The 25,626-nt window shown below is 36.5% G+C and overlaps 1 protein-coding gene across 2 annotated transcripts in view; it reads right to left on the reverse strand.

The window, feature by feature from the left end:
* rk (G-protein coupled receptor rickets) overlaps nt 1–25,626 on the reverse strand; it is a 579,587-nt gene that overhangs the window by 264,604 nt on the left and 289,357 nt on the right. For both annotated transcript variants that reach the window (XM_069841552.1, XM_069841553.1), the window contains one exon: nt 10,662–10,805. The gene's annotated coding sequence lies outside the window, so the exon portion shown is untranslated. The remainder of the gene's footprint in view (nt 1–10,661; nt 10,806–25,626) is intronic.

Genomic DNA, 25,626 nt, shown 5'->3' on the forward strand with positions numbered 1-25,626 from the left:
ACCTCCTCATAAACCTCATAGGAAGCATTCTGACGGGTTGAAGATGCGATGAGAGAACGAACCGTATTATGTCTGTTGATTCGGAGCAATTCTCCATAATAGCAGAAACCCAAGACGTGAGGAAGCGTTTCTTGCTCGTCGTATCTTCTCCAACAATCTCTTCATATATCTTCCTATATAATATAATAATTCATTTATCCGAAACATAGGTTCTGGAGAGAAACTGGATTGCCAATTTCATTACAACTCATTTTATGCAAGAAACAAGAGGTCGCTTAGAATGATTTCGAGATCGTGACCAATTTGTAAATAAGAACAAAATATGTGCGACAGTTTAGGAGCAATCGCTGTACACAATTGCAATTTTTTAAAATATAAACACCATTTACAACAAACTATGTATAAAGATTTCAAATAAATTGCATTTACCTGTGGAAATAGTAATAGTCTAAGTTATTAGAATTGCAACAAAACTGTATTAACTTCTACAAGTCCCAGGCATCATAAATAAAACTTTCAAACGCTCAACAACTTTAAAACAAACTGGGCTAAAATTGTATGACCTAACACACCTATAACCTACATTTCTGCATGGATGCGAAATCTGGACTATGAAAGAACGAGACAAATAAAAATATCACAGCAGTAGAAATTTTTTTAAGAAAACAGCCAAATACATATGAGGGGATCAGAAGCAAAGAGGTACAAGTGACATTATTAAAAACATGAGTTAAGTGCATCGAAAGTAAGCTAAATCACCTAAACTTTTAGTGGCAAAGGAATTTATCTTTTAACTACACCACATAGTAAAACTGAAATAAAAAATTTCACGGAATTTACGAAAGCTTAAGTACTTTCACCAGCATTTTCTGAAAAATAACCTAACTGCATTTATACCCCTTTGCTTCTGACTCCCTTCATACGACAGGATCATAAATGTAATGAAGACATTCACAATGAATTAAAAACTGAACAAATTCTGACGAAAATAATAAATATATAACTAACTGGATTCAACATGTACGGCGAATGAACAGGTCAAAATTCCATACTTAATTCTTAAATACAGACCACAGGGCAGAAGAAATTGAAGACATTTTCTGAAGAGACTTTTGGATTACTAAGGTCAGAACGGGTTACACGGTCCAATTCAATAGTGGCTGATGTTGTTGATGATGATGATGATGATGATGATGATGATGATGATGATGATGATGATGATGATGATGATGCGAAAATAAAAATTATTTCAGACATACAGGAAGACAAACACAAGGCATATGGAAACAGATTTTTGAAACATCTGAATACTTAACCTTATAACTCATATGATCAGGGATCGGCAAAAATGTCATCGTAATCACTAGCAATAGTGACGTCGCAGAGGCAGTGCAGTAAACTGTCTTCCTTCACCCCTCCCTTCCGTCCAACTCCCCTACAACTCCAGTACACAGACATCTATCAGTGGCGGGTTACCTGATTAGATTTAGATTGCTTTCTTTTTTTTCTCAAAACCTTCAACGTCTGTTCGGAAACGTGTGTTCAATGAAGAATGGGAGGAACAATATTGTGCATATGGTGGCAATGTAGACGCCTCTTGTGTTCTAAAATTGTAATAGGCACTTATAAATCGAACATCTAGCAACATTACAACACGTCATAAGATTATTACGAAATCATAGGTAAGTATGAATATATCCAACTTACATAATAGAAAATAAGTATAATATTTTCTTTTCGTATGGCTGGACGGGGCGAAGCAATTAAAACATAAAAAACTAAATTCTAATAAGAGTTTCTGTACTGAAATATAATGAAACATGCTATGAGTCAAAGGGAAGTCCATGCAACTTATGTTATTGTTTTGGAAATCGCAAAATCATTGAAGTGCTATAATGAAGGGCAGTTCATTACAACATGTCTGAATAAAGTTGTTAACATTATTTGTCCCGAATAATCTGATGTTTTCAACAGTGTGAAATTATCCTCACGGACAATACAAAGGAAGATAAGAGATACTGAAACACTAGCTGAACGAGAAATAAAAGCAAATATTAATACACAGTGGTCTAATCTCTCGCTTTAAGTGGAAACACAGATATTGATACAGTAGAATTGGTAATGTTCACCCGCGGAGTTACGAAGGATCTCTCTGTATAAGAATATTTGCTCGATGTCATTGCACTCGAAGGAAATACAACAGGAGAGGAATTATTGCAAGCATGAAGAAAATATATAGAAGAAATGAATCTGAACATAAAGCAACTTGTATCTGTAGTAACATACGGGACACGAAATAAGACTTAAAAAAGTCTACTAGGTGGAGTAACGTGTTATTAAGAGAGTTGGAAATACGTGAGGACATAAAACGTTGCCATTGTATAACACAGCACACTGGAATAGATTTATTTAAAATGCTCTCCATAGAAAATACATGTAGTCCTATCATACGTCGCCTGCCGCTACCCTACATAGTTGCTATGTTTGGCTCTATATTCAATATATTTCGGAACACTTGTTTTCTGAACGAAAACTTGTAATGTCTAAACAAAGATCGTGACTATCAGCGAAAATTTACGAGTTGTATTAGGAGTGGCAATTTGTGACGTATTTTCCTAGTTTGTTACAGCACAGTAAAAATGAAGGTGAAATAAAATATAATCTGTCAAACTATAAATCAATATTGTGTAGTCTACGTCAGATGCTTTTGTTGAGAGTCCGCCACGGAGATCCGAACGGAGTTCTCTATACTCCTTGATTGATATTACATCTTATGTATTGCGGCTTGCGTTCAGTGATGTCATCGTGAGTACAAATTTGCCGACGGCTGCATAGGCTTATGATAAACATGAATGATCCGCATTAAGATCAGAACAGGAAGGAACGCCTATTCTTACTTGTATTGGAAATAACTTTACAGTGCGTATTCAAGTATCCAAATAAATATACACATGTTTACTGCATTATGAAGATAATATGCTCCACATTGGGAAGAAATGTGTAAATATTGATTTCATGATTCCCCAACAAAAATAAGAACTTTCTCAAATCGTAAAAATTAGCTCTACTGTAGTGAGAGTTTGGAGAAGGATATAAAGTACAGAACTGCTACATTCTGACGGAAAGTAAACTTTATGATTAGGACAGACGGAGATTTCTCCGTTTTAACTTGCTGAAGATCGAAAAGTCATCTGGAAGTTTTTACAGTTGACTTTATTATCCCATTTAGAGGCTCTAGAGACGAGCTGTACAAATTATACATCTGAAGCATCTTGTTTGTGTTCCAAGAAAAGACTGTGGGATGAGAGTGAAGTAAACGTCCCTTGGGATCACAACAAAGACTGTTGCATGCAATAAACTGGCCATTACTACAAGACGTGCAAGATAGAACATGAAGCCGCTTCTAGAGATTAACGTGCATAATAACAGAGTGTTCAAAATTTCGAGAACTCATCCCCACAACGAAAACGTTTATTACTTATTCGAAATGAAATCCAAGACGGCACCATCGAAGCTGCCCCTGATTGTTTAAGAATACTGCAAAGAAAATGTTACAGCGATATAATTTTTATTCAATTGCGGGTACTTAGCTTCAAGACGTTCACCCATGTATCCCACTGGAGAAGTGACGAGCCGAACTGTGGATTTTTAGCGGCCATTAGGTTTTGCCCTTGGTGCACAATGGTAGGCGAACCACATAGTGCCGGATGATAATGATTATGATGATTTATGAAGCAATGGTGGAATGTCAGGAGGGAAACGAAAGTACCCTGCGAAAACCTAACACCGTAGGTACACCGTCCATGTCCAACACTATTTCTATTCGAACCCACCGGGATTCTATTTCGGATTACTACGTAATGTTGAAAGTCGACGGTCTTCCGTACGGTTAATGGTGTGTCTGACAAGGGAACATCACTCAATGTTAAGGAAACTTCCAAACAATTTATACACCATTCGAAACAGCATACTGAAATATGGTGAAATCTATAATATTATATTCCGCGATGCATATATGAACGATCTAGAGCATACCTGTACAAACAGCGCTCAACGAGCGCGCGCGCTCTTTCGGAGCGGGAGAGCTGTGTTTACCGCTCGCCGAAACGGAGAGGAAGATACGTCAGAATGACATAGATTTGCTTTAGGTAGAGGAGAGGGAAACGACCACTCAGTTATCTAGTGAGTGCAGTATGCAGGCCTATTCTCAGTAACTGTTTCACGTTGCTTACCTACTGCTACAGTACAGTATGGAGGAATCTAAAAGACGGAACAACATTTAACGATTTACAGCTCGAACTTATTGATCTTCAATGTGACCTAAGGGCTAAAGATCGTTTGAGTAATACTACTACCCTGATTGAGGTTTACAAGACTCAACATTAGCAATAATATCCACGACTACACAGGCTGGCTGTGAAAATGATTGCTATGTTTGGCTCAACATTTATATTTGTGAGCAACTGTTTTCTATAATCAACTTCAATAACGGCAGACATCGAACATCTGTAACTGATGTTTCATAACGATCAGTAGGCTACTGTTCCTTTCAGCTGCTAACAGCATAAAACCTCGTTTTCATGTACTGATAAATAAAAATATAACAACATGATATTGTACATGTAAGTAGCTATAGAATTTCTATTATTTCTGTAAAATAAATTTCTTTAATAATTTTTTCCCACCGACAGAGAGAGAAAAAACTAGATTTAGTTGGAAAACCACCGTGTTGGTAACACTGTCCCTACGCTGCTTTCAGCGTATTCCGAATCTTACCGGTCCGGTGGCATCAATGACGTCACGTTGCAGCGAAATAAGGAACAAAACTGCTGGAAGGATCGATGGCTGTCATGGCGACTGTACAAGTTGTCTGTGCTACGCTAGCAAAATTTTGCGAAATTTTCGTACTCCCATCTCGTTCAAAGAAAAGACAGCATAAACAACTCATTTCTTGAACCGGTAGTAATAACGGGTCCGTTGACATGTTCGCTCATAAGCCATTAACATATTGTTTTTACGTTGTGCTCATTACAAGCAATACAGCAGAACTAAAGCAGAACACACCGCCACGACACAACAGTACAATCGTTATTCGTATGCTAATTCCCGCCCTATACAAGAACCAATCAGATTCACTGATGGCGGCTGATGGAGACTGCCACCACCTCTGCAAGTTGATGGCACTGGTGTGACACCGGTGGAGCATCAATGACGTCATCGGTGGAATTCGGAACACCGTGATGCCATCGGATTGCTCACCGGTGAGATTCGGAATACGCTATTTGTCAGACGACACAACATACGTATTCAATCCTCGCGCGCGCCAAACAGGTCAAACGTAATAGACTCCATTGGATGGCGGAGACCCCCATCCCCGCCTCTATAACTCTCTCTAGATCAGGCCAGCACAAGGTTTACGCTCTCCGAGCCGGCTCACAGCTCATGAGCGGAATGCAGATATTAGCTGCACTCTGTGTAAGGGTGGACTGGAAGAAGGGGTGATCGCGTACAAAATATACACATAAGGAAGTACTACAGGGACATCATTTTATTTTTACTTGAATTTTTATTGTACCTGCATTTCTGAATGTACTTCACTCCCACCCCTTCACTAATGTCCTTGCTTCCGTCAGACACACAAACTTACGGCCGCTGTTGCATTCGAAGTCTTCAAGCAGTGAAGTAAACACTGCAGTGTATAGTGTGTTTCATAAATATGATTGCGTTTTCTATAGAAGAAAGAACCTATATTAATAATATCGTACTAAAAAATTGTATTCAAGAAACGATAAATTCAATTTCATAGAATATGCTTCAAAATGTTTTTTAATAATATGCGTACTGAATTGAAGCCTGCATTGTAATGAACGGCAACCATTTTCAGCAACTTGTTTAAAAATTCAGATTAGATTTTTTTGAATTGAGGTGGCTAGAAGCAAAGGAATGCTAGTGACATTTGTAATAACATGAGTTAAGTGCATCCAATGTAAGAAAAAGTATCTAAAATTTTAGTGGCAAAGGGATATTTTAATCGCATCACACATTAAAATTTAAATAAAAATTTCACCGATTTTACGAAAGCTTAAATATTTAAACCCCATTTTCTCAAAAGTAACTTAAGTGCACTTACAGCCCTTTACTTATGACCCCCTCAATTTAAATGCACTCTCTATATTGTATTTTAACATCAATAATTAATATGCTAAATAAAGTAGACATTACATAACGAACATAGCCGCCTGAAAAGTTGAGTTTTTGAAAAAAAAAAAATTACTACTCTACTGTATTTTGATAAATTCCGTAAAAGTGATGATCAAACTGAAAATCGTAATATCGTATTTCCCTACAACATAAATGGATACACTACTTTTCTCTCCTCCTATACCTAGTAAAATGATTTGTTTACATATTGCACTAGTAACATCAAACTCCTGTAATGGAAGGGGGGTAACAGTGTTTCCGAGTATAGCCAGGTTAATATTAAAAATGTTGGTAAAAATAAAGTGATGTCCCTGTATTACGAGTGTTTATGAAATGAATTCCCGTTCAGTGTTTGCAAAACTATATTGGACTATTATTGAACGGTGGGCAGTAGGAAATCTAGTTTCTTTCATCATTTTAGTGGGAATTTGTTTTTTATTTAAACAACTGAACTCGACTTTATCCTGTGTTAGCATTCTTCTCGTTTGTAGTGAAGGTTAAGCCCCGAATCACACATAACACGTGGATGCATCACGCCATGTTTTAACAGTGGTTTTTGGTGTGAAGTTTTTCAGCATAAAGATGTCTCAGATGTGAACCTATTCAAAGAATTAGCCGAGTTCGCACTTTCTATGCTGGTCAAATGCAGAAGTAGGAAGGCTATTTAGCCAGATAAATATAATTAAAACCAAAATTAGAAATAGAATGGGGAGAAAGGTATCACGGTCAATTTTGACAGTTAAGGCTGCACTGAGACGGCGTGATAAAAGTTTCCATGATTTTGACTTGCCTGAACACATTGTTAAAAAAATCGGAACAATGGAAACATACAAACCAGAAACTGAGGGTGCTTCAACTTCTACAACTACGGCTGAAATAGAAGAAGAAGAAGACGACGATAATGATTATGTAGAATTTCTTCTTTTGTAGTTTTGGTAAGTGTTTAATAATTATTTACAGTCTATTATTACTATATTTTAAATATCTAATATAAATCTAAAATTATAGTGGATTTTATGTTATATTTAGTGGGTTTTTTTAAGCATTTAGTGTATTTATGGAAACTGGAGATTGGCAACGCTGGTAGGGAGCGAGCGACGAAGGCAAGCAGTGCACTTCCTAAACGTCGTAAGGAGAGGTTACTATATTAAAAATAATATGGAAACACAACTCTATGTTAAGCAAAAAGTTAACAGTTTTATACATCATTTTTAAAAATGTACAGTAATTCTGGGACCTATTAAAACTGCTAATTTTACATAGCCTACTGCTATTATATTGTGAGCGTGTGAGTGAGTGATTGGGAATTTTAAACACATTACTATAAATGCGCATGGAATTTTCGAAACAAACATCAAATACGTACTCATCAATAACATTAACTTAATACAGTTCCTGCTTATTCCCCTTCAACAAATTCATTCTCCTGTGAATGATAATGATGTTAAACAAAAAAGTTGGAAACAACGTTTCTTGCACCAACTACTCTTTACCAAAGAGAGTTGATGATACTCACTTTCTTCCATATGAAATTCACATGTACCAATTGCCCTTCTAATGCAATGCTCAATGCCGTTTTCAAATATTTCGTTTGTGCTCATTAAACCTATGAATTTCTAATCATATCTATTAGACAAACACAATATACTTATTCACTCCTCGAGTCCAACAGATCAAACGTAATCCCATTGGATGGCGGAGACCCGAACGCCCGCCTCTTTAACTCTCTCTAGCTGGATCATATGTGCATCGCAGAATATAATATTATAGAATTCACTATATTTCAGGATTCTCTTTCGAATGGTGTATAAATTGTTTGGAAGTTTTCTTAACATTGAATGATGCTCCCTTGTCAGTCACACCATTAACCGTGGGCAAAACTCCCATCCACCTAGAATCTATTTACTGAAAAATAAATAGCAACAGTTCTCAAGTTTTTATTTTGTGTGTTCCCAAACGGATCATCCTCTATTTCATTTTAATATACAATAATTACTTCTTTACGAAAGGCTCAAACTCCACAAATGGAGAAAAAAAAATGTGTTTATGAATGAAATCCCTTATTTCAATCTAAATCTATTGCTTGGTTATCAAACTACTTCACTCCCATAAGCGATTCAATATTTGCAGTTAATAGAAGTTTGCGCTTGTTTATGAAAAACTCCTAGGGTGCTATTCATAGACATTTCGCTAGCCCGCGTTACGAGCGTGCTAAACTAGCCTTGGCTATCGACTGTTTATTTGTACAGGGTTCATATATCATATCGCTAAGACTGGTTTAAGAATACGAAAAGCGTTAGTTCGCTGATCATTCACCGGAAGCCCGCGATAAGAATGTCTATGAATACGGCCCCAAGTGGCGTACAGAGGGTGCTTTATAAAGCCTTGTTTTTCTGAACCGACGTATGCGACGTGCAAGGCCCGCCTCCCACAAATCCGGACTACACGAGAGATAGTGAGTGGTTTCTGTAGTTGCGAGGTGCGCAGACCTCGCATCTCGCAGTTATAGAAACCACTCTCTATCTCTCGTGTAGTCCGGATTTGTGGGAGGCGGACCTTGCACGTCGCATGCGTCGGTTCAGAAAAACCAAGGCTTTAATGAACTAGTTTTACGACACTGTTACCTGTGGTCTTCCGAATCTGAAGTTAAAATGATCATTAAAAACTCTGTAGTGAAAGCCATACGATAGCCTATAGTTGTGTCTGTTTACTTCTCTAAAAAGAGGTTTGCATTTGTTTAATTGTTTAGCTTTGAGTTCAAGTATGTAAATCACTCGTGACGCGTAATGACTGCTGTTTAGAGGGAAAGATCTTATATGATTTTTAACTTGTTTTACAACATCAATATGAATCGTCTTTCCGTTTTGCTTCTGTCCTCTCAAACGTAGTTGTTTCAATCGACTAACCTGATTTTCAGCAACTACTAGAAGCCATTTCATTTCCGAATTTCAACCAATGAATATGTCTACCTAACAATTTCTTCAATTTACAAAAGAAAGTAACCGATTCTAGTTGGTAAAATTAGGGACATACAGAGACTTATCCCTAGGTACCTATGGAATTACTAAGGTGGCCAAGAAGACAGGGAAAGTGTTCCAAGCTGGGCAAGTTTTGGAGATAGGGTACACGCTGAACAGCAGTTTATCATTATGTTCTTTAATTTTGCATCTCTGATGTGTTTGTCTTTAATTTACCTTAAGCTGAAATTTTTAATTTTTATTTGTAAAGTTTAATATAAACTTGATGAACATTTTTCATTATTGTTTTTGTAATATCGATACTGTAGTTATTAATATTGTATCTGAATCGGTAAATGCAGAAAGGGCTTTAGACCAGAACACAAGAAAAATGGCCTTAACTCTGCCAGCGAAAATAAAACATTCTATTATCTTTCTACTCTTATTGCAATGACGTAACTATTGTAATTTATGAAAGTAAGTCTTAAAGGAAGGTTCTCTATTTCAAAGTAACACACAAATTACGCCTATATGAAAAAAAAATAGTCCATTAAATTTTTTACGGTCCTAACTCCACCTTTTCACAACATAATAACAACTTTAATTACAACGGGAAAAAATCACACAAGCTGACCAGAGCTTACATATATACGTATAACTTGTTAATAATTTTATGTAAATTTATATATTAATATGAATGGAGATAGTTTTCTTTAATTTCGCAAAAATTTACTTTTCCTGACTAGGGCCTTTCATAAATAAGCGATTCAATCATGCAGTCTAAAATTGTGTCTTGATAGAGATTACATATGCAGTAACCATTATCGCATGTTAGTCTACAACAATACTGTAAGTAAACATAATATTCATAGACATTCTCAGCTCTGGACATTCTTAGCGCGGGCTTCCAGCGGATGATCGGCGAACTAACGTTTTTCGTATTCATAAACCAGTGTTAGCGATATGATATGATATGATATGATATGATATGATATGATATGATATGATATATGATATGATATGATATGATATGATATGATATGATATGATATGATATGATATATGACATGAAGAGTTCGCGGGAAAAACGATGTATGTCACATTTCTGTTAAGGGTTAGATAATGATCTAATTGAGTCTATAACTGCAAGATGTAGTGCTGTGTCTATAGAAAATAAAGGAAAGGATTACTGTATTCGTGGTGATAATTCTCCTTTTTACCATTTTTCATAAGAACAACATTAAATTTCGTAGTGATCCATTGAATTAGATAATGACATTAACCTTAACAAAACTGTGACATTCATCGTTTTTCCCGCGAACTCTTCATATATGATATATGATATGATACGAATCCCGTACAAGTAACCAGTCGATAGCAGGGGCTAGTTTAGAACGCTCGTAGCGCGGGCTAGCGAAATGTCTATGAATAGCACCCTAGAAACGATGATAGCCAGATTCAGTAACTAGAACTTGGTTGGGCACAGCACAGAGCATAACTCACAGGATCTCCAGGTCTCTTAGGAGCGACAGCGCCCGCGTGGGGACCACTTTCAGCTTGTTGCTGTCCAGGCGAAGATAGCTGAGTGTGGGAACTCCCCTGAATGCCAAAGGCTCTATGTCCTCTATGAAGTTTTGATCCAGTTGCCTGCAACAGTTAAAAATTGCAACTCTATTAGCAAACATTATTATCATCTGATAAGTTAAATCGTAGGAAAGTGTGCAACGTATTAACAAACACAGTAATTCTGCAACATCTAATAAGGACATATTCAGAATCGATAGGACCTACGTAGGCAAATAATGAAAGTAAAGATAGACAGCGAAGCAATTAGACTAATATCTGAAGGTGTAAGATAAGGGTATTCTTCATAACGCTCTTTGTATAATGTTTACATTGGCAATGTCAACAAAGAATTGCAGCAACATTTAGTTCATAACATTTATATGAATGGTGGTTTTCCCTGACTCTGAACATAACTTTCAAGAACTGCCTATTTACTAAAATAGTTTAAGAAAAATATAATTTGTAAATCTCTAATTAAAATACAAAAATATTTGGATTTAAGGGAAATGATCACCAAAGAACTACATTATAATGAATAATATGACAACAGAACACGTAAACAATTTCAACTACTTTGGACGCATTGTCTTTTATATGGAATTAAAGGATATTCAAAATCAATGCTGTAAATTCTTACAACTAACAGGAACAGCAAAGAGAACTTTAAGAGTAAGATCAGAGACAATTCTTAAATTTTATAAAACCAAGATTATTTCGACACTAACTTCTGCAACAAGAACCTGGACCGCTCGACCCTTAAATCTCCACAATTGAAGAGGACAGGTGATGCAGATGTGTGGTTATTGTATCGTAAGATTATTTTAACATATCACAAGTTTATTAAATGTTATTTTATTGCATGTTAAAAACGGCTCAGTGCCACACTAGTTCACATAATTCTACAATGGTTTACACATGTCTTAACTTCACAATGTATGTACAAGTGTTCTCTTCTCTCTTTTCATTGTATGTCACCTGTGTTCAATTTATCATTTAATAATGTGTTTTCCACCCGAAGATGACTTTTTATAAGTCTAAAATATTCGTGATAATGCAATATTGTAATGTGATATGACAGACAATTAATTCTGTATTTGAATAAAGTTTGGTAAGTTGTAAACTGAAATTATATAAGACAATATTTTAATATAACTCAAATGTTTAGTTTTCTTCTATAATTTATTTGCCTTATTCCTACCATCTCTAGTTCTTTCAGTTATGGTAGAGAAAACATGCATTTTGCTATTGATTAATAGCGGTTCATTATGTTGCTATAACCTGAAATGTTCACTTGTTTTTAAATAAATTAAAATTCAGATATCCACATTGTTCTTCTTGTAATAAAGGTAATACAATTTGTGTGTTTTGCTAAGGAAGAGGTAAGTCACTGCCATGAACATGAACACCATGATTATATTATAAAATTTCCAATCAAAATGGGATCTTTCTCGCATTGGAATTATCTCACTGAATACAATTCGTGTTTGATATTTATTCTGTGACAATTTAATTGAGCAGAAACTCATGTAGGCCTACGTTGTCATAAGATAATTTTTTTGGACCTTCGGTCTCGAAAAAATATCATGGCAACATATATTCGTGAAGTTCAATTAAATTATCGAGAAACTATCAGCATTCGTTGTATTATATAGAAGATAATAGTGTTGATAAAGATTACGGAGGTGTCAATATTAGAGAAGATAGGGATGATCTTGACGATCATGATGGTGACTATTATAGTGATGATTAGAGCCCGCATGTTAGACAAAATGCCTTTTTTAAAACTGAATGTATGTATGAAAGACCTATTAGAGATAAACACGTTTCCACATATTTGGGGGACGATAGACGAATTGTTATTTTTCCTCTTTTTTTTGCCTATTTTAGTTCCCGTTGCCTATTTTAAGGTTAAATGCCTTTTTCCGCATTTTACGTCATTGTTGTAAATTTTCTATATTTTTAATGCATTTAAAATGAACCGCACATAAATTATGTCAAAAAACAAAAAAGAACGGTTGTACAAATTAAAAATATTTATTCACCTCATACAAATATTTGCTGAGAATCTTATTCTCCAGCAATAACTATGTTTCCAAGACGTCGTAAACTTTTCTCCCCTACCTATTCCATCTTTTATGTCACTTAACAAAGATGTTTGAACAGTATAACCCTCAGTGCTCAGGTCACTTCGGGGTTTACCAGCGAAAGAAAGGGGACGATGGAAGTATTAAATCAAGTCTCCAGCTCCCGTTACTGTTGTCGCTTACACGCACAAGTCACGCGTACTTTGAAGTCTGTAATCCCTTCTCACAACCCTCTTTTTGAGACAATACACAGTCAGTTTTTCCCGATCTCTGAAAGAAAGTAGAGACAGTCCTTCTGAAATAAGTTGTTTTAAGTTTGCTCCAATCACTTCAGTAGACGTAGAAAGATCTTTTTCCACCATGAAAAACGTTCTCTCTGACAGGCGGCTCCCTATGACAGTTGACAACTTAAAAAAGCATCTTGTCGTGACATGTAACCAAGGAAAGTGAGTACCGTATGGGCTAGTTTATTAAGTATTTGTCTATTTTTCGTCTGTTTCCAGGAAGAATAAATGCTTATTTCACTGCCTATTTTTACTATTTTTAGTGCCCATATGCCTGCCTATTTTAAGCCAAAATAAATGCCTAAACATCCGAACTCTAGTGATGATAAAGCCAAAATACAACAAATTCGCGATGCGCAGTCTGTTATCACAACTTTTTTTTTCGCGGCGACAGCTTTCCTGGGGCCACACCGACGTGGTGCACGTCTGAACGCTTCTGTTCCCGCTCAGCGCGACCCTCTTCCGGCAAATTAAACCGCGAGTCCGAGAGAGAGAAGGAATTTCCACGACAATGTGTGCCACGCCATTCGCATTGTGTCCCTCTTTCTTTTGTTTTCTGATTTGAAGTAGGACAGCAGATGGCGCGGACAGTTTGTAACAATAACAAACCATTATTTCCGCGAACATACCGTAAATCAAGTTAACTTCGATTGCAATGGCTTTTGAGTTATTGCGATAGCTATTAGTTTAAAACGTTTTGTATCGACGTAGTATTAGTAATACAAGGAAATCGGTGCGATTATTATTCCTCTCAAACGGGACTATATTCTTGACTCTGACATTTTTATCCACAATGAAGACTCAAAGCCTACAGCCCACATTACTACAAGAAACAAAGAAACACAACGCAAAAAAATACATCACACTAAGACCGAAAACAAAAACATACACAAACACATCCATTCAGGAAATTAAATTACAACATTGCATACAGAACACAAAACAACCTACAATATCTAAACACACAAACAAATACAACTTAACAGGAGTCCTACAAATTAACATGAATTAAAATGAAATAGTTGTAACAACTTCTACATCGGACAAACTGGGAGATCACTTCAAACAAGGTAGAAAGAATACATCACAGCCATAACTAAATTACGCAATACATCCACAGACGCAGAACACATCACAAACACCAACCACAACTACAGCAACACAGAAAAACACATGGAACCTACGGTACACATTCAACCGAAAAACTAGAGATAATTAACTACATTCAACCGAAAAACTAGAAATAATTAACTCGAAGAACTCAATACAGAAGTAAATTTCAGAACATTCACTTCTATATGACTCTACACTTCCAAATAAAAACGCACATCACAACAAAATAACTGAACAAACTAGAAGAAGAAAGAACATCACTAGTTCTGAAGATGATTAACACGAAGTCGAAACTACTCAACTGAGGTAATTTACCACTTAGTTTTCATTTTAACACAAGAAAATTATTATTATAACTAAATTCTTAAGTAGCACAGGGTTGTTTCCGATATCTGATAACGAATTTGAATGACGTCATGTGCGTCAGGAATCACATCGATAACTGAATTGCGGCGAGAGGTGACAGACCAGTAGTGAGTGATTTCATAACCAGAGTGCACGGTGTATCACAGTACTAATGCCCAAGAAAATCGAGTCCTTTTGAGGGGGGTATATAACAACCCTTACCGATGCCAAGTACAGTTACGTGAAAATTATAGGATCCTGCATAAAACGTGGTTTCGTTATTTCCAAGAAAGACATGTTGTGTGTACTTAATAAGACTGGCAAATCTCAGGTGGGATTAATTCCAGAGTGGAAAAAGCAAGCAAATCCACCTCCCGTCACAAGTCGCCGCACCCCACGAGATGATACAAATTAATTCCATTCGAACTTTACCAATCTGATTAAGTACACAGAAAGTGGCTTTCTTGGAAATAACGAAGCCTCGTTTATTGCAGGCTTCTTTTATTTTCACTTAACTGTACTTGGCATCGGAAAGGGTTGTTATGTACCCCTCCCAAAAAGGTTCGATTTTCTTGGGAATTTCTGCTGTGAGTCGCCGTGCACTCTGACTATGAGATCACTCACTACTGGTCTGTCACCTCGCGCCACAGTTCAGCTGTCGTGTGACTCCTGACGCACATGTCATTCAAATTCATTATCACAGATCGGAAACAATCCCGTATTTTATTTAAAGATGATTTTAAATACAGTGATTATTCAACGTCGAAATTCAAGATGGACGAGAAATGGTCGGCAGATTTTGTATGGAGCCCACTATTAGGCAAAGGATTTTTATCTACAATACGAGCCTCCCAGCTGCAGTTTCTTCCCAGAGGAAGCAATGTTAAGGGTTTATTGCCCGTTAAAATCCAACGCCATCAGCAGACTCCAAATCCAGATCCTACATTGAGCTTGCTAGAGACCATAGAAGATAATATTTTACTGAAGTAGTAGTTTACAAATACACCTACATAATTATTATTTTCATGAATGCGAAGTGCCGATACGAAACAGGAATATCAGCACTGTATTCCAGCTCATATTGAGCATTCATGGTGTCAAAAAGAAGTACACGGAGAAAGAGAGAAATAAGACAAAATGAAAGAATCTGTTTTCAGGGAATTACGAGAAGCGTAGTGGCAATGGTCGTTTTTGTTTGTCAAATAATTTTCGTGCTGCCTGACAGGCGGTTTCACTGCAGGGTTTTGTGGCTGGATGACAGACACATCTGATGAGCAACGTTGCAGACTGTAAAACACTGTAAATACGCAGAGCCTTTTGTAATTAAACAAGTGCATTGCAGCGCGTGGAATTCAGTTAATTGTATTTGAACGCCAGACAACGGATTTCACGACTGGAGAGCTCTCAAGGCACATCTTGTCTTGCGCGAGTTTTGCTGTATTTAGAAGAAATAGTAACTAGTCTGCCGGCTTATATACAGTGTTTTCATTATGCATGGAATATTACTCATAAAGTCTTCAATTTTAGTTTTACCAAAAGCTGTTGGGGATAAAACATACAATATGATACCATTGTTCAAAAAACAGATCCTCAAATGAGAACTCTTCACAGACAAGCAATGTCCCAGTCTATCACGGAAGTAGTCCATTGTCTTTCTTAAAGTTACATGACTGATCTGTTCTATCTGATATCTGCAGTCATATAGAGTAGGCCACAAAATTAAACAAAATACTATCATTAATCAACAATGAACAGTTTTCATTCTTTAGCTAAAAATCTTTACATACTTAGGCAGTGTCTCAAAGCTAAATTTTCAGCTGAAGTGAACTAGATAGTTGTCTAGAAAGCTGGATGTGATGTCAGAAGTCATGATTCCAAAGCTACATAGTGCATAGCAATCAAGTACGTAGAAGCTAATAAACGAAAATGCTTGTTTGATTGATGACTTGTTCACTAAACAAACATGGATACCTCATCAGCAATTGAGGTTATGAAATCTGTAGATGCTTTGGAAGTGAAATAATGTAAATATAATGTAGGATAACACGTTAACTTTGAACATTGAAATTATTAGTACCTCCTTTACAGTGTTTTAAACATAACTGTAATATTTTAGGACCCTATCTTTTCCACATAACTCGTAATGAAACTGCATTAAGACACTGCCTTCTTAATTCAGTACTGCACCGTGATGTCATGATTTTTAGAAAAATAGTCTGTGAAGAAGGCCATGTTTCAAGCATACATCAGTGTGTAGTTTACAAGTCCCTAGTTGTGTAGTATGGACTTGACCTTTGAGAACGGCCTTAACGTCTCAAGTTTGAAGTCCATGAAAGAAGTTGAATAAAGTTAAAAGATTCGGAACGGGTGAATGGGTAAAATTTATATGCATTTGTACGTAAAATTTAATGGAAATTCAGAATATGTAACTCTTAATATAGGTTGCCATTTAAAAAAAATTTTGGTACACTGTTATCATATTGTATGTTATCTTAAACAGCTTTTGTATAAAACTTTTTTTGTAAAATTAAAATTTGAGACATTATGAGTAATATTCCGTACTTAATTAATACTCTTTATAAAAGATAAACAACAATAGTTTAAACCCGTAACAATTAAGGAGGATGCAGTTTTATTTTGATATTATGTTCCAATTAATTCTCTGTTTTAAATACACGACTATGAAATTTGTCTGAACCACAGATTTTTAAAATACAATTCATTTTCTTAGAAATTGGTAGGAAATGCGTAATAAGCGTATGTTAACATATAATTACACTCTTTGCAGTATGGTAAGGAGGATTCCAATACAAATTAATTGCTAACTAAGACATTTGCTCTTTACAACTGATCTGGGCTTCATCGACAGTTCAGTTTCAAATTTTCAGTTCATTATTTTGGTTTGCAATTTCTCAACCAACAAAACAGAAAAATTCAATGGTATGTCCCATCATCATCATCATCATCATCATCATCATCATCATCATCATCATCATCATCATCATCATCATCATCATCCATACAGGTTATAATTCCAGAAAGACTGTTACGACTGTTACGGTCTACAAAAAAATATGTGTATATGGTATATATATATATATATATATATATATATATATATATATATACACACGCATACACAGGTATATATATATATATATATATATATATATATATATATATATATATATATATATTTAACTGTAGCTTCAAATGCCGAGACTTATTTTCTTTCGGCATATCTTACCGATGTTTTGGTATAATGAATGATAAATAAATGCTACGAAATTAAGTAAAGAAGTACGGACGGATGAGAAAAATTACGGGACGAAATAAAAAATACTGTATACGTAGTGGAGAAGCACGAATGAAGAAGTGAAGACGTATAGATGAATGTGAAGAACTAAGAAAGGAAGTTAAGAAATATTCCAGGAAGTATAGAAGCACGGGAGTAAGCAAAGAACTGCCGAGGAATGGTAAATAAATGCTACGAAATCACGTCCACCAGCAGTGAGCTGTTGGCGTATCTATGAGGTACGACTCCACCCACATGCGTGACGTCATAAAGTACTCCGTGCGGTAAACTTGTATTCTCTCAACACGCACCCCATTTGTACTCTTTAATGATAACAATTTTGATGTACGCTGTAAACAAGCTTCTGTATCTGTTCGCATGAGCATTGTAATGTTTACAAAAAAAACTAGACACACAATGAAGAAAACAAAATTATTTATTTTATCATGTCCTTGTCCACATCTGTGGAGCAACGGTTATCGCAACCAGGTGGCCTGGGTTCGATTCCCGGTAGGGGAAAGTTACCTGGTTGAGGTTTTTTTCCGGGGTTTTCCCTCGATCCAATTTGAGCAAATGTTGGGTAACTTAAGGTGCTGGACCCAGGACTCATTCCACCGGCATTATCACCTTCATCTCATCATCATCATCATCATCATCATCATCCTTGCATGTATTGGGCCTAATGGCCCGTTACGGTCTCTTGCCAACGCTTGAACGGTCTGCCCAAGGATCTCTTGCCCACAGGATGGTAATTTAAAATTTGGCGTGGAATTCTAGAACGAGGCATTCTGATGACATGTGATCTCCAGTTTTGTCTGTATTTCTGTAGGTATTCGTAATCGGTTCAATCTGCAGTTCTTTCATAATGTCAAAATTTTTAATGTGATCCATTCTCGTGTATCCCGCTGTACGACGCATAAATCTCATTTCTGCCGCCGTTAATCTTTGTGAATCAATATTACGAATCGTCCAAGCTTCACTGCCAAAACACTGCCAATGTTTTATAAATTCTGGTGCGCGTGTGTTTTTGTACTAAGGTGGGTTTGAATATCTGATTAATTATCCCCATTGCTCTGTTCAATTTAATAATTTTCTCATTCAAATCCTTTTCTTCTTCATATGAAATTTGGTAACCGAGACAACTAAAATTTTTCATCTCATTCAGACGCTAAATAACCTAAGATGTTGATAAAGCGTCGTAAAATAACCTACTAAAAGAAAAAATAAAACCATGTCCTTCGGTATTACTCACAAAAGAAAACAAACTGACAAGAGTATTAATGCGAGTCGCGGAGCTATGAGGATCCGAGTGCGCACAAGAAGCGGTATAGGCCAAGTAGCAACGATTTTCAAGTCATTATATTTCGTAAACAAGGAAAACGTGAAACGAACGACTAACACCACGTTTCTTAACGAACGAAAATTAGCTTACATATACATTTTCATTAAATTCAAGCTATACGACTTGCGACGGTTCCCTTGTAAGACCCGTCAGCACACACATCACGTTCTGTAATTGAAGACCTCCTTGGAATAAGAGTGTAACCAAGAAATCTGTAATTCAAGTTTCAACAGAAAGGAAAATAATTTCAGAGTTACATTTCCTTACACCTACATTTACTAGCAGAACTATTTGATTAATCAAGGATACAAGTTTATTCAGCTATTGGATGCAATAATCATTATTATAAAATTACTTTTTCCACCTAAGTTGTATATTTCATTAATTTGATGTTACATCTTTTTATCAAACGAAACGTTTCCGTACAAGGGTTCTTGTTTATATTGATTTCTCCTATCATTTCTAAATGTTTCAGAATATGTATTATATATCTTTCGCGTGTTAAATATTACAGTACCTGATTAACTAGTTTAACCGGTTATGGGTCATCTTCAAAACTGGCTGGTGCTCATTTTTATTTGTGTTTCCTGTAGGGATGTGTTTGCGTAGTGTAATGTGGAGTCAAAGAGTGTATATGTTCTGAAATTGAGTTGTGTGTTGAGAATTTCATTTCGATGTATTCTTGTGTGTCTATATATTTCGTATTGTTATAGTGTGTTTAGTTTCTGAATTTTTGGTTGAATATGTAGAATTTCTATGTCTGTGTTTATGTCTCTGTAAGTGTGGTTAGCATTTGTGATGTGTTCTGCATATGTGGAAGTGTTTTGTAATTTTGTTATGGTTGTGATGTGTTCTTTGTAACGTATTTCAAATTATCTGCCTGCCTATCCTATGTAGAACTTGTTGCAGCACAAGAAAACGGATGCAACCCTAACATAACAGACAACATAATAAGAAAGACAAAATGGAATTACAAAAGTACAGAAATGCAACAGAAACACAAGAACGCAAAAAAATACATCACACTAACATACGAAAACAAAAACACACACAAAATTGCAACCTCATTTAAGAAATTAAATTACAACATCGAAAACAGAACAAATAATAATACACTACAAAAGCATCTCAACACACAAACAAGCAAACAAACAAACAAACAAACAAACGAACAAATACAACCACACAGGCGTATACAAACTCAAATGCAACACCTGCAAAAACTTCTACATAGAACAGACAGGTAGATCATTACAAAGAAGTTACGAGGAACACATCACAGCCATAACAAAACTACAAAACACTTCCACATATGCAGAACACATCACAAATGCTAACCACATATACAGAGACATCAACACAGACATGGAAATTCTACATATTCAATCAAAAAGCTAGAAATTAAACACACTAGAACAATACGAAATATATAGACTTTGACTTCACATTACACTACACAAACACACCCTCACAGGAAACACAAACAAAAGGCGCCAAGACCAGCAGCAACCAGTTCTGAGGATGGCCCATAACAGGCTGAAACTAGTTAACCAAGTACTGTAATATTTAACACGTGAAAGATATATAATACATATTCCGAAGTGATGTAGTGTTAAGAGTTGTTTAATCAATCTATATGCAGTATATAAATTGAACTGGTAATGGATAGTACGGGAAAACAGCTGAACGGATTTTAATAAATGATCCCTCATTTTGAAGCTTGGAACCAAACGTTTTTCAGAAAAATAGTAGTTTTCAGTGAAATGTCAATTTTCCTACGTCATTTTCCTATTTTATAAAATCCATCTGTTGTCAGTTTTAAGAACTAATGCCTTTCAGAATAAAACAAAAGACACAGACTACAATAAACAATATTATATGAAGGTCATGCATGACCTGCATGATTGCTCATATTTAGAGCTCAGATTCTGACATCATAATCTCGATATATCGATCTTCATATGTGTAATTTTTGGAACATCTCAAGACTTACTAAAAATAATTTACAGGTCTGATTCTCTGATGTGTAATTTTATGAGTGCAGCAGTGTATTGGATTTTAAACACTACAAAACTTAAGAATGTTTGATGACATTATTACCATTAAAATGAAATATTATTACAGTTTCTGCCCTGATATATTTGTCACTAATGATACACATTAATGCTATTGATATATTGATGATATTAAAGTGAAACATTTTGGGATTGTATAAGTAGACGTACAGAATATCTTAAATTAGATATTTATATCTGTAATTTACAGAGTAACGGATCTTTATATCTATAATTTACAGAGTAACAGCTAAAGTATATATATATGTTACTGAAAACTACACAGCTTACATAAGATAATATTGTTATTAAAATGTAATACTTTTTCAGTTATTAATCAAGTGATGTGGTTCTTTTCTTATATTTAATGGTGGGGCGGTGTAGATACTTATATGTGTGATTCTCTCATTTTTCTGGGATGCAGTGCAGTAATATGGAAGAGGCGTTAGTAAATTGAGTTGTGCTTCTTATTTTAGCTGCATCTTTAAACTACATCTAAATTAATTTCATATTCCTTTGGATTAATCGATTATATCTGTAATCGCTGTCAATCATATCATTTTGGTGTAGGGAGAACTCAAAGAACTGAAGATGGATCTGTTCAAGAAAAAAAAAAAAAACATTGAGAGGGAAACGTTTTAAATGATATATTTTTGACAGGGTTACACTTCTTTGAGTTATTATGTTGCTTTAAATGATGCATCTCAATATTATGGAAGCAAATAACTTTCAAAATGACGGGTAATCTTTCTGAAAAATAAATCAGAAGAACTTTTATTTGAACTTCTAATTAACTACGTTTGCAGCATTTGCTGCACAAGCCACTAGTATAAGTTTGTAACAAAGTGCTGAATCACCCTGTACAGAGAGTACAGTCGGTCAAAGCAAGCTCAAGTGCAAGAATTCATCTCGGGTCCGGCCCATATACGAGCTGATACGTAGCTGCTTCGTCTAAGGTATGATACAATAATAATTAAAGAAACATCACCATTCGGAGATAAAATTTTACCGAGAAATGGCGGTAATGCTGAAACGAGAACGTTATTTCAGAGTCGCTTTCTGCGCAAGAAATCTCAAAGCATATCAGAAAAAGAATTTAGATCTCTCAGTTGAATGAGTCACAGAAGGACCCCCCCCTTACCCACCGACACACAGAACATTAATCTAGCCTAAAAATACGCTTATCGCAGTACAATTCGTGCTCCATTCCTTCGTGGTGGAGACTTTTATATCCAGCTGTTAAACTTGGTTTTTATGACACAGAGAGAGTAGAAAGAAAAACAATTGCTAATGTATTTGAGCACGTGGTAGGAGTTTATAGAAATGTTTTGTTTATAAAGGCTTCTCAGCTTCATGAAGATGAATCGCACTGAAGCTGGGCGTTCTCCATAAAGCAGCAACAGACGCCGCGGCTCACCTCAAAATAAAACAAAAGCCGTGATGCTTAGTGCAGTGTAAATCATTCGTGGCTCTCAAAGAACCTCTTACTGGGCTTTACAGACGCGAGTTTTACAATGCACGGCACTCCGATCACACATTTCGAATCAATTGCACTTGAGAGACTGAAATGAAGTCATGATGATGTAACATGCGTGCAGGGACGACAATTTCTCAGCCCAGACGAAGTTAGTAGGCACGTGAGAGACTGAAATGAAGTCATGATGATGTAACATGCGTGCAGGGACGACAATTTCTCAGCCCAGACGAAGTTTGTAGGCACGTGAGAGACTGAAATGAAGTCATGATGATGTAACATGCGTGCAGGGACGACAATTTCTCAGCCCAGACGAAGTTTGTAGATTCTACCCACCCTCATGCACCTTGAACCACAACGAGAGTAGGCCACTGAACACTGATTCACTTCGCATACTTGTCTGTTGTCATGTGTAACTAGAGTGCTTGTTTTGTTTTGATATTATAATTTTCCATTTTGAAGCAATTTTTCTTCCGTCTACGGGACTGGGTGTTAGTCCGTTATCTTGTGATTGTCCTGTGATGTCTCTGGGATGGTCTTGCGTCATGCCGTTTCCATGACCAGAGAGGCCCGCGTTTGTAACATATTGTGACAGAGCTGGGATACGATCTCACGACCGGCAGAAGGAGGGCGAGGTCGGCCGTAGCTCATCGCAGCAAATGAAGTGTGCGCGCATCTGCTTCCTGGGGCATGTGCTGTGGCGTAGAGAGGAGAGGAGAGAGAGCGACCGCGGCAGAGAGGGAAGAAATCCAGAGAATTCGGGGGGTGCCATCTTCTGGACATCCGTGGAAATTTCCAGCATCGTACTCTCTCGAAGCTATGGTTTGGTTATAAAATACGACACGCGAGTGAACTTGGGCACTCGTTGTTATAGTCGGTGGACAGCAAGCCAGCCAGTCTTGTGTAGCAGTGAAGCCAGCTTCGAGACCGGAGTTCGACTTGAGTGCGTCCGCAGCTGTGTGAGCGTCCGAAGTCCTGAGTTTGAGTGCAGTGGACCGCAATTGGGGGAAATGAGTTCGAAGTTCAGTGGACTGTCTCTGAAGGTCTGGGGTTCGAGATATTGTGAACTCGATTGACTGAGCCAGAAGAATTAGCCAAGGCAAACGAACTGTGAACTGACAGTTCTGATTTGTAAATAGTGCTCTGTGAACATTAGTTAAGATTAACAGTTCATTGTTGTTCTCAATAATCCAAGTAAATTGTCATTGTCGTCTGTGGAGTGCAATAACGAATACTGTGTTGCTGTGTGGAGTGCAAATCCCATTGTTGACGGGAGTAGAATTAAATTGTAGAAAGTGATTATTATTGGTGTGAGAATAAAATTACATTATTGTTTTGTAATAAAAGTTACAGTATCTAATCTACGATCCAAAAACAAATCCAAAGAAGGGGAAGTTAAACATAATAAGAACCGAAGGAAGAAAGAGAGAATGAAAGGAAGAAGAAAGAAATAGGGTAAATTAGGGTCTGTTGGACAGTCGGGCATGTTGGACACTTTGTACTTTAACATGTTACCTCGCCACTTGTGGGCACCACATTCTGCTAGAAGTCAATGACGGAAGTAGCCACGAACCAGTTGCTGACATCTTTTGGAGCACTTCCTTTGGAACTTTGTCCCTCAGTGATGAGCCTAGTATCCTTCTCAACATTTTCCTTTCGCATGTTTGGAGATTGTTACCAAGTTTGGCAATGAGAGACCGTGTATGACTTTCATATGTAATAAAAAGAATAACAAATTCATGTAATTTAGCTGTAATACAAAGTGTGGGGCTACTTCAGTCTTTGACTACTAGCAGAATGTGGTGCCCACAAGTGGCGAGGTAACACGTTGAAGTACAAAGTGTCCAACATGCCCGACTGTCCAACAGACCCTAATTTACCCTATGTCATTTTAGTTCTATCAAATAACGCGAATCTTAATTGGAATTCTGTGTGGCTTAGTGGAAAGAGAGTCAGCATGTAGAGCTGAAAATCCGGGTTCGAGAGAATTTTTCTCCGCTTCACCGATCGATCCTTCATCATTTTTAATAGCTATTTTAGCTTCTTGTTCAAGCGGATGACGTGACTACGCTAGGAGAAAATCCACAAAAGATTAGGGGAAGCACTGAAATTTTACTTGAAGCAAGTAAAGAGATAGGTTTGGAAGTAAATTCCGAAAAGACAAAGTGTATGCTTATGTCTCGTGACCAGAATATTGTACAAAATGGAATATAAAAATTGGAGATTTATCCTTTGAAGAGGTGGAAGAATTCAAATATCTTGGAGCAACAGTAACAAATATAAATGACACTCGGGAGGAAATTAAACGCAGAATAAATATGGGAAATGCTATTATTATTCGGTTGAGAAGCTGTCAAAAAATCTGAAAGTTAGAATTTATAAAACAGTTATACTACCGGTTTCTCTGTACGGTAGTGAAACTTGGACTCTCACTTTGTGATAGGAACAGAGATTAAGGGTGGTTGGGAATAAGATTCTTACGAAAATATTTGGAGGTAAGAGGATGAAGCTACAGGAGAATGGAGAAAGTTACACAACGCAGAAGTGCACGCATTGTATTCTTCACCTGACATAATTAGGTACATTAAATCCAGACGTTTGAGATGGGCAGAGCATGTAGCGCGTGTGGGTGAATCAAGAAATGCATATAGAATGTTAGTTGGTAGGCCACATGGAAAAAGACTTTTGGAGAGGCCGAGACGTAAATGGGAAGATAATATCAAAATGGATTTGAGGGAAGTGGGATATGATGGAAGAGACTGGATTAACCTTGCATAGGATAAAGACCGATGGCGGGCTTGTGTGAGGGCGGCATTGAACCTCCGCGTTCCTTAAAAGCCATAAATAAGCAAGTAAATGAGTAAGTAATAGTATTTTAATCTCTACATAACTATGGGTAATACTATTTATG

This window comes from Periplaneta americana, chromosome 12 (assembly GCF_040183065.1).
Source record: "Periplaneta americana isolate PAMFEO1 chromosome 12, P.americana_PAMFEO1_priV1, whole genome shotgun sequence".
Lineage (NCBI taxonomy): Eukaryota > Metazoa > Arthropoda > Insecta > Blattodea > Blattidae > Periplaneta > Periplaneta americana.